Consider the following 9135-nt stretch of genomic DNA (forward strand, 5'->3'; position numbering starts at 1 on the left):
GACTGGCTTCTGAGATAACTAACCAGTTATTCCAATATTTTTTGTTTTTATCATTTGGGCTCATTGGCTTGAAATGCCATGTTTATTCCATACTAGATTTCTGAATACACTTGGGCTTGTCTCTGAATTTTCTATATATTGTTCTGCCTCATGATATGTAAGCACCACAGTTTATATTACTTCAGCTTAATATCTAGTCTAGCTGTGTAGAGACCACCTCTCTTCCAATTGCCTTTTTCCAGAAATCTTCTTGCTATTCTGTCTTCCTTTTTATGTGGATTTCAGAACCACTTGCCAAGTTATCACCCCAACAATCTGTTGTTTTATTTTTATGTTTGACTGATTACATTTCCAAGCTGATTTAGGCAGGAATGGCACCTTTATGATGCTGTGTCTTCCTACCTGAGACTACAATATATTTTTTTGCTGTTGTTTAAGGGTTCTTTGCTGTCCCTTAGTCATGTTTTTCCCCACAAATGAATTAGCACACACCTTGTTAACTTTACTAGGTAACATATCTTTTCAACTGCTATTATAAATTATTTATTCTTTCCTCATATCTCCTGAATGGATTTTGTCTTGGCAACAATTTAAAAATTCCCATTCTGTCTATGTTGTCTTAGGCTGTGTTGTGAGACATCACATTTAATTTGACTTAGATTCTGGTTCCTGCCCCTAACTTGTTAGCAAAGCCCAGATCCCTAGATACAGAGAACCCCCGAGGAGTCTGGTTATAGAAGCAGTCTATCCATACACCAGAACACCTATGAAGGGATGCCCTGTGCACTAAAACACACTGATGAATCTCAGGCCTTTTAACCTACTACAAGGTAATCACAGCATGGCAGACAATGAAAAGGTAAAACTTGTGTTGCTTCAGTTTGAGACTCTGAGGACAGACTTATCTTTGGTGTCCAGACAATTAGTCACCTTGAGAAAACAGAGGTAGCATTCAGTACTGTACATAAACATACATCACTATTTTTCTTTCTCAAATCATGGGAGCCAAAAGGATGCCTACTGTCTTTCTCCAAGTAGAACCTGATCTCTTAGGAAAACCCCTCTAACTATTCTACAGCCTTCATTAGGATTAATTAATACATCATTGATATTTCATTTTATTAAGATGAGAATTCAAGCGCTGGGAGAGAGCTAGCTTCCCAGAAGTGCAGACAAGCCTGTGAGAACAGGTAAAACCACCACTGCTGCTCAGAGGAACCCTCCTGGAACCCTCAGGACACAGGAACCTAGGAGCAGCCTGGGACAGGAGCCTTCTAATTTCTGTCTGCACCCAGAGCTAATCTTGTGCCACAGCACTACATATACAAATACCACCTGGAGAGAGCTGGTCTCCCAGGAGAGCCGACAAACCTGCAGCACAGGTAAGACCACCACTTCTGCTCAAATTCATGGCTCCCAGAGCCATCAGGACACAGGAACCAAGGAACAAATGGGGACAGGATCCTTCTGGTTTCTGTCTGCTCCCCAGAGCTGACCATGTGCCACAGCTCTTCATACCCAAATCCCCCCGGGAGAGCACTATTCTCCCAGGAGTGCTGACACAGAGGCTTGCAGGAGGGACAAGCCACAGTCAGAGACAGCGGGACCAGCTAAAACCAAAGCTAACCAGATGGTAAAAGGCAAGGGCAAGAACATAAGCAACAGAAACAAAGGCTACTTAGCATCATCAGAGCCCAGTTCTCCCACCACAGTGAGTCCTAGATACCCCAACACACCAGAAAAGCAAGACTCTGATTTAAAAATCACATCTCATGATGATGATAGAGGTCTTTAAGAAGGACATAAATAACTCCCTTAAAAAAATACAAGAGAACACAGGTAAACAGCTAGAAGTTCTTAAAGAGGAAACACAAAAATCCCTTAAAGAGTTGCAGGAAAACAGAAACAAACAGGTGAAGGAACTGAACAAAACCATCCAGGATCTAAAAATGGAAATAGAAACAATAAAGAAATCACAAAGGGAGACAACCCTGGAGATAGAAAACCTAGGAAAGAGACCAGGAGTCATATATCCAAGCATCACCAAAAGAATACAAGAGATAGAAGAAAACAGAATCTCAGGTGCAGAAGATTCCATAGAAAACATTGACACAATGCTCAAAGAAAATGCAAAATATGAAAAGCTCCTAACCCAAAACATCCCGGAAATCCAGGACACAATGAGAAGACCAAACCTAAGTATAATAGGTATAGAAGAGAGTGAAGATTCCCAACTTAAAGGGCCAGTAAATATCTTCAACAAAATTATAGACGAAAACTTCCCTAACCTAAAGAAAGAGATGCCCATGAACATACAAAAAGCCTACAGAACTCCAAATAGATTGGACCAGAAAGGAAATTCCTCCTGTCACATAATAGTCAAAACACCAAATGAACAAAACAAAGAAAGAATATTAAAAGCAGTAAGGGAAAAAGGTCAAGAAACGTATAAAGGCAGACCTATCAGAATTAAACCAGATTTCTCACTAGAGACTATAAAAACTAGAAGATCCTGGGGAGATCTCATACAAACCCTCAGAGAACACAAATGTCAGCCAAGGCTACTATACCCAGCAAAACTCTCAATTACCATAGACAGAGAAACCAAGATATTCCATGTTAAAATTAAATTTACAGAATATCTTTCCACAAATCCAGCCCTACAAAGGATAATAGATAGAAAATGCCAACACAAGGAGGAAACTACACCCTAGAAAAAGCAAGAAAGTAATCTTTCAACAAACCCAAAAGAAGATAAGTCACATAAAAATGACATAAAAAATAACAGGAAGCAACAATCTCTACTCCTTAATATCTCTTAATATCAATGGACTCAATTCTCCAATAAAAAGACATAGACTAACAGACTGGATACATAAACAGGACCCAGCATTTTGCTGCATACAGGATACACACCTCAGTATCAAAGACAAATACTACCTCAGAGTAAAGGGCTGGAAAACAATTTTCCAAGCAAATGGTCCCAAGAAACAAGCTGGAGTAGCCATTCTAATATTGGATAAAATCAACTTTCACAAAAGTCATCAAGAAAGATAAGGAAGAACACTTCATACTCATCAAAGGAAAAAAATCTACCAAGAACTCCTCTCAATTCTGAACATCTATGCTCCAAATACAAGGGCACCCACATTCATAAAAGAAACTTTACTAAAGCTCAAAACACACATTGCACCTCACACAATAATAATGGGAGACTTCAACTCCCCACTCTCAGCAATGGACAGATCATGGAAACACAAACTAAACAGAGATACAGTGAAACTAACAGAAGTTATGAAACAAATGGATTTAACAGATATCTATAGAACATTTCATCCTAAATATATATATATATATATATATATATATATATATATATATATATACCTCCTTCTCAGCATCCCATGGTACCTTCTCTAAAATCGACCATATAATTGGTCACAAATTAGACCTTAACAGATATAAGAAGACTGAAATAATCCCATGCCTCCTAACAAATCACTACGAATTAAGGCTGGTCTTCAATAGCAGCAAAAACAACAGAAAGCCTACATACACATGGAAGTTGAACAATCCTCAACCCAATGATACCTTGGTCAAGGAATAAATAAATAAATAAATAAATAAATAAATAAATAAAGACTTTTTAGAATTTAATGAAAATGAAGGTACAGCATACCCAAACTTATGGGACACAATGAAAGCAGTGCCAAGAGGACAACTCATAGCTCTGAGAGCCTCCAAAAAGAAACTGGAGAGAGCATACACTAGCAGTTTAATAGCACACTTGAAAGCTCTAGAACAAAAAGAAGCAAATACATTCAAGAGGAGTCAATGGCAGGGAATAATCAAACAAATCAACCAAGTAGAAACAAAAAGAACTATACAAAGAATCAACAAAATCAGGACCTGGTTCTTTGAGAAAAAATCAACAAGATAGATCAACCCTCAGCCAGACTAACCAGAGGGCACAGAGACAGTATCCGAATTAACAAGATCAGAAACAAAAAGGGAGATATCTATAACATAGATATCTATAACAACAGAAAGTGAGGAAATTGAAAAAAATCACCAGATCCTATTACAAAAGTCTATACTCAACACAAGTGGAAAATCTGGATGAAATGGACAGTTTCCTAGACAGATAACAGGTACAGATAAACTGTCTAAATAGTCCTGTAACTCCTAAAGAAATAGAAGCAGTCATTAAAAGTTTCCCAACCAAAAAAGGCCCAGGATCAGATGGGTTTAGTGCAGAATTGTATCAGATCTTCAAAGAAGACCTAATACCAATACTCTTCAAACTATTCCACAAAAGATAAACAGAAGGAACACTACCTAATTCATTTTATGAAGCCACAATTATGCTTACACCGAAACCTCACAAAGATCCAACAAAGAAAGAACACTTCAGACCAATTTCCCTTATGAATATGGATGCAAAAATACTCAATAAAATTCTCAAAAACCGAACCCAAGAACACATCAAAAATGATCATTCACCATGATCAAGTAGGCTTCATCTCAGGGATGCAGGAATGGTTCATTCACTATACGGAAAACCACAATGTAATCCACTACATAAACAATATGAAAGAAAAAAAAAACCACATGATCATTTCATAAGATGCTGAAAAAGCATTTAACAAAATTCAACATCCCTTCATGTTAAAAGTCTTGGAAAGATGAGGAATTCAAGACCCATACCTAAACACAGTAAAAGCAATATACAGAAAACCAGTAGCCAACATCAAACTAAATGAAGAGAAACTTGAAGCAATCTCACTAAAATCAGGGACAAGACAAGGCTGCCCTCTCTCTCCCTATCTGTTCAATATAGTACTTGAAGTTCTAGCTAGAGCAATTAGACAACAAAAGGAGGTCAAAGGATACAAATTGGAAAGGAAGAAGTAAAAATATCACTATTTGCAGTTGATATGATAGTATACTCAAGTGACCCTTAAAAACTCTACCAGAGAACTCCTACAGCTGATAAACAACTTCAGCAAAGTGGCTGGATATAAAATTAACTCAAGTCAGTAGCGTTCTTATACTCAAAGAATAAACAGGCTGAGAGAGAAATTAGGGAAATGACACCCTTCACAATAGCCAGAAACAATATAAAGTATCTTGGTGTGACTCTTAACCAAAGAAGTGAAAGATCTCTGAAGTAAGAAATTGAAGAAGACCTCAGAAGATGGAAAGTTCTCCCATGCTCATGTATTGGCAGGAATAATATAGTAAAAATGGCCACCTTGTAGAAAGCAATCTACAAATTCAGTGCAAACCTCATCAAAATTCCAATTCAAGTCTTCATAGAGTTAGAAAGAGCAATTCTCAAACTCATTTGGAATAACAAAAAACCCAGGATAGCAAAAACTATTTTCAACAATAAAAGAACTTCAGGGGGAATCAGCATCCCTGACCTCAAGCTGTACTACAGAGCAATCATGTTAAAAACTGCATGGTGTTGGTACAGTGACAGACAGGTAGATCAATGGAATAGAATTGAAGACTCAGAAATGAACCCACACACCTACAGTCACTTGAACTTTGACAAAGGAGCTAAAACCATCCAGTGGAAAAGAGACAACCTTTTCAACAAATGGTGCTGGTTCAACTGGCGGTCATGTAGAAGAATTCAAATTGATCCATTCTTATCTCCCTGTACAAAGCTCAAGTCCAAGTGGATCAAGGACCTCCACATAAAACCAGATATACTGAATCTAACAGAAGAGTAAGTGGGGCAAAGCCTGGAGCACATGGGCACAGGAGAAAAGGTCCTGAAGAGAACACTAATGGCTTATGCTCTAAGATCATGAATCAACAAATGGGGCCTCATAAAATTGTAAAGTTTCTGTAAGGCAAAAGACACTGTCAATAGGACAAAACAGTAACCAACAGACTGGGAAAAGACCTTTACCAATTCTACATCCAATAGAGGGCTAATATCCAATGTATACAAAGAACTCAAGAAGTCAGACTCTAGAGAACCAAATAACCCTATTAAAAATGGGGAACAGAGCTAAACAGAGAATTTTCAAAGGGCTGAGAAGCACCTAAAGAAATGTTCAACATCCTTAGTCATCAGGGAAATGCAAATCAAAACAGCCCTAAGATTCCACCTCACACAAGTCAAAATGGCTAAGATCAAAAACTCAGGTGACAGCTGAGATGCTGGCAAGGAAGTGGAGAAAGAGGAACACTCCTCCATTGTTGGTGCAGTTGCAAGCTGATACAACCAGTCTGGAAATCAGAAATCAGTCTGGCGGTTCCTCAGAAAATTGGACATAGTATTGCCTGAGGACCCAGGCGTATACCCAGGCACTCCTGGGCGTATACCCAAAAGATTCTCCAACATATAACAAGGGTACATGCTCCACTATGTTCATACCAGCCTTATTTATAATAGCCAGAAGATGGAAAGAACTCAGATGTCCTTCAACAGAGGAATTGATATAGAAAATGTGGTACATTTACACAATGGAGTACTGCTCAGCTATTAAAAATGATGAATTCATGAAATTCTTAGGCAAATGGATAGAACTAGAAAATATTATCCTGAGTGAGATAACCCAATCACAAAAGAACACACATGATATACATTCACTGATAGGTGGATATTAGCCCAGAAGCTCAGAATACCCAAGATACAATTCACAGACCACATGAAGCTCAAGAAGAAGGAAGACCAAAGTGTGGGTGCTTTGGTCCTTCTTAGAAAGGGGAACAAAATACTCATGGGAGCAAATATGGAGACAAAATGCAGAGCAGAGACTGAAGGAAAGGCCATTCAGAGACTGTTCCACCTAGGGATTCATCCCAGATATAGTCACCAAACTCTAACACTATTGTGGATGCTAAGAAATGGTTGCTGAAAAGAACCTGATTATAGCTGTCTCCTGAGAGGCCCTGCCAGAGCTTTACAAATACAGAGTTGGATGGTTGCAGACAACCATTGCACTGAGTGTGGGGTCCCCAATGGAGGAGTTAGAGAAAGGACTGAAGGAGCTGAAGGGGTTTGCAACTTCATAGGAAGAACAACAATATCAGCCAATCAGATTCCCCCTGAATTCTCAGGGTCTAAGCCACAGACCAAGGAGTACACATGGCTCCAGCTGCACATGTAGCAGAGGATGGCCTTGTCAGGCATCAATGGGAGGAGAGGTCCTTGGTCCTATGAAGGCTCCATACATGCCTTAGTGTAGGGGAATGGAAGGTGGGAGGAGGGAGTGGGTGGAGAGGTGGAGGAAATGAGATGGGGGATGGGGGGAGATGGGATAGAGGGTTTCCAGGAAGGGGGGTAAACTGGGTAAGGCAATAGCACTTGAAATGTAAAGAAATTAAAAAAAAAGATGAGAATTCTTCATATTAAAGAAGTTCAGTAAAATTCAAATAGAACAAAGACAGTAAGAGCTTATAAAATCAATTGCACTACTGTTCAGGGATGAATACATACATGATAAAACCAGAAATAGCAAAGCAGGTTTCCTGGTTAGTTTTGTCAACTTGACACAAGCTAAAGTCAGATGGAAAGAAAAACCTTAATTGAAAAAAAAAAAAAACCACACGTTTCCATCAGTTTGCTTGTAGGGGCATTTTGTTGTCAATTGACAGAGAAGGGCCCAGTTCACTGTGGGCGGTGCTACCCATGGGCAGGTGGTCCTGCCCTGTATTTGAAAGCAAACAGAGCAACCCAGAAGGAGCAAGCCAGTAAGCAGCACTTCCCATGGCCTCTGCTCCAGTTCCTGCCTTGATTTCCCTCTGTGATGAACTGTGGCATGGAAGTGGATGCCAAATAAACCCTTCGCTCCCCGTGGTGGTTTTAGTCAGGGTGTTTATCACAGTGATAGAACGCAACCAGATTTCAGGAGTTACTGAAATTCTGGGAGCAGTTACCTCTGGGGAGGGTAGAAGACAGTGCTCAAGTTTTTTATTCAAGTGACTTAGAAAGCAACTAAGTATTATTTTTTAAACTTGTTAAAGTACATTGCAACAAATGGAGAATTAATGAAATTTATCCATTCTTTTGTTTCTTCTGACAAAACAGTTATTTCATTTCTTTCTTTTTTTGTTTTTTTTCAAAGTCACAATGTTTTTGCTTCTACCTACTGAGTGTAGGGATTACAGGTGCGTGCTAGCATTCTTGGCTAACACTAGCCATTTCTTTTCCTTTAAAATTTTATTTTGATTATGTGTACCTGTATCTGTGTAGAGTATGTGCACCTGGTGCAGGTATCCACAAGTCCACAACAGGTTGTCAAATCCCTTGAACCTGAAGTTAGAGGTAGCTGTAAGCCTCTTTAAGATGGGTGCTGAGGTCAGAAATCAGGTCTTCTGCAAGAGCAGAAAGGGCTCTGAAGCACTGAGCCACCTCTGCCATCCAACATAAGCCATTTCTAACAACACCCCTCCTCTGCTGGATTGTGACTTCTACAAGGGCTTGTTTCAGTCACCACCCTTCAGTTCCTCCCCACATCCACTCCTTGGTATGTGAAGTGTCATGAGCCAAATCTTCTGTCTTGTCCCCGAACAATGATCTGTTCTACCTACCCTATCCATACGATTGTGTTTGAGCCCATTGAGGCAAAGCATGAAGACCAGACCCTGGCCCAGTGTATCCAAGTACCCGTTTCCTTTAAAAGAGAAGGTTCTAGCTCCCAGATCTCAGTTTCCTAGAGCCAGTGACTGAGTCACATGGGTGCCCCTTGCCTTTAAATTTTAATTTTATGTATATGAGTAATTTTTCTGCTGCATACATGTGCACTGTGTATATGCAACTGCTCATGGAGGCCAGAAGAAGGCACCAGATCCCCTGGAATTGGAGAGTGTTGGGAGCTGCCAAGTTAGTGCTGAGAATGGAGCCTGGTCCTTAAGGACAGCAGCAGTCAATGCTCTTAACCACTGAGCCATCTCTCCATCTTAACCCCCTTTAATTATAATGTCCACTGTGACTTTAAATCAAGGGCCTCAGGATATCTACTCTAGCTACACTGGGGAGATTAGAGGCGTAGTCACACAGCTGTGCAGAATTACGCCAGGGTATCCAAGGCTGTGGAGCTTCCTCAGATGCTCAGAGTAAGTTTTAGTTTAAAGAAGTCTGGCTCTTGAGATGAAGGGATGGACCATCTAGAG

This window comes from Mus caroli, chromosome 6 (assembly GCF_900094665.2).
Source record: "Mus caroli chromosome 6, CAROLI_EIJ_v1.1, whole genome shotgun sequence".
NCBI lineage: Eukaryota > Metazoa > Chordata > Mammalia > Rodentia > Muridae > Mus > Mus caroli.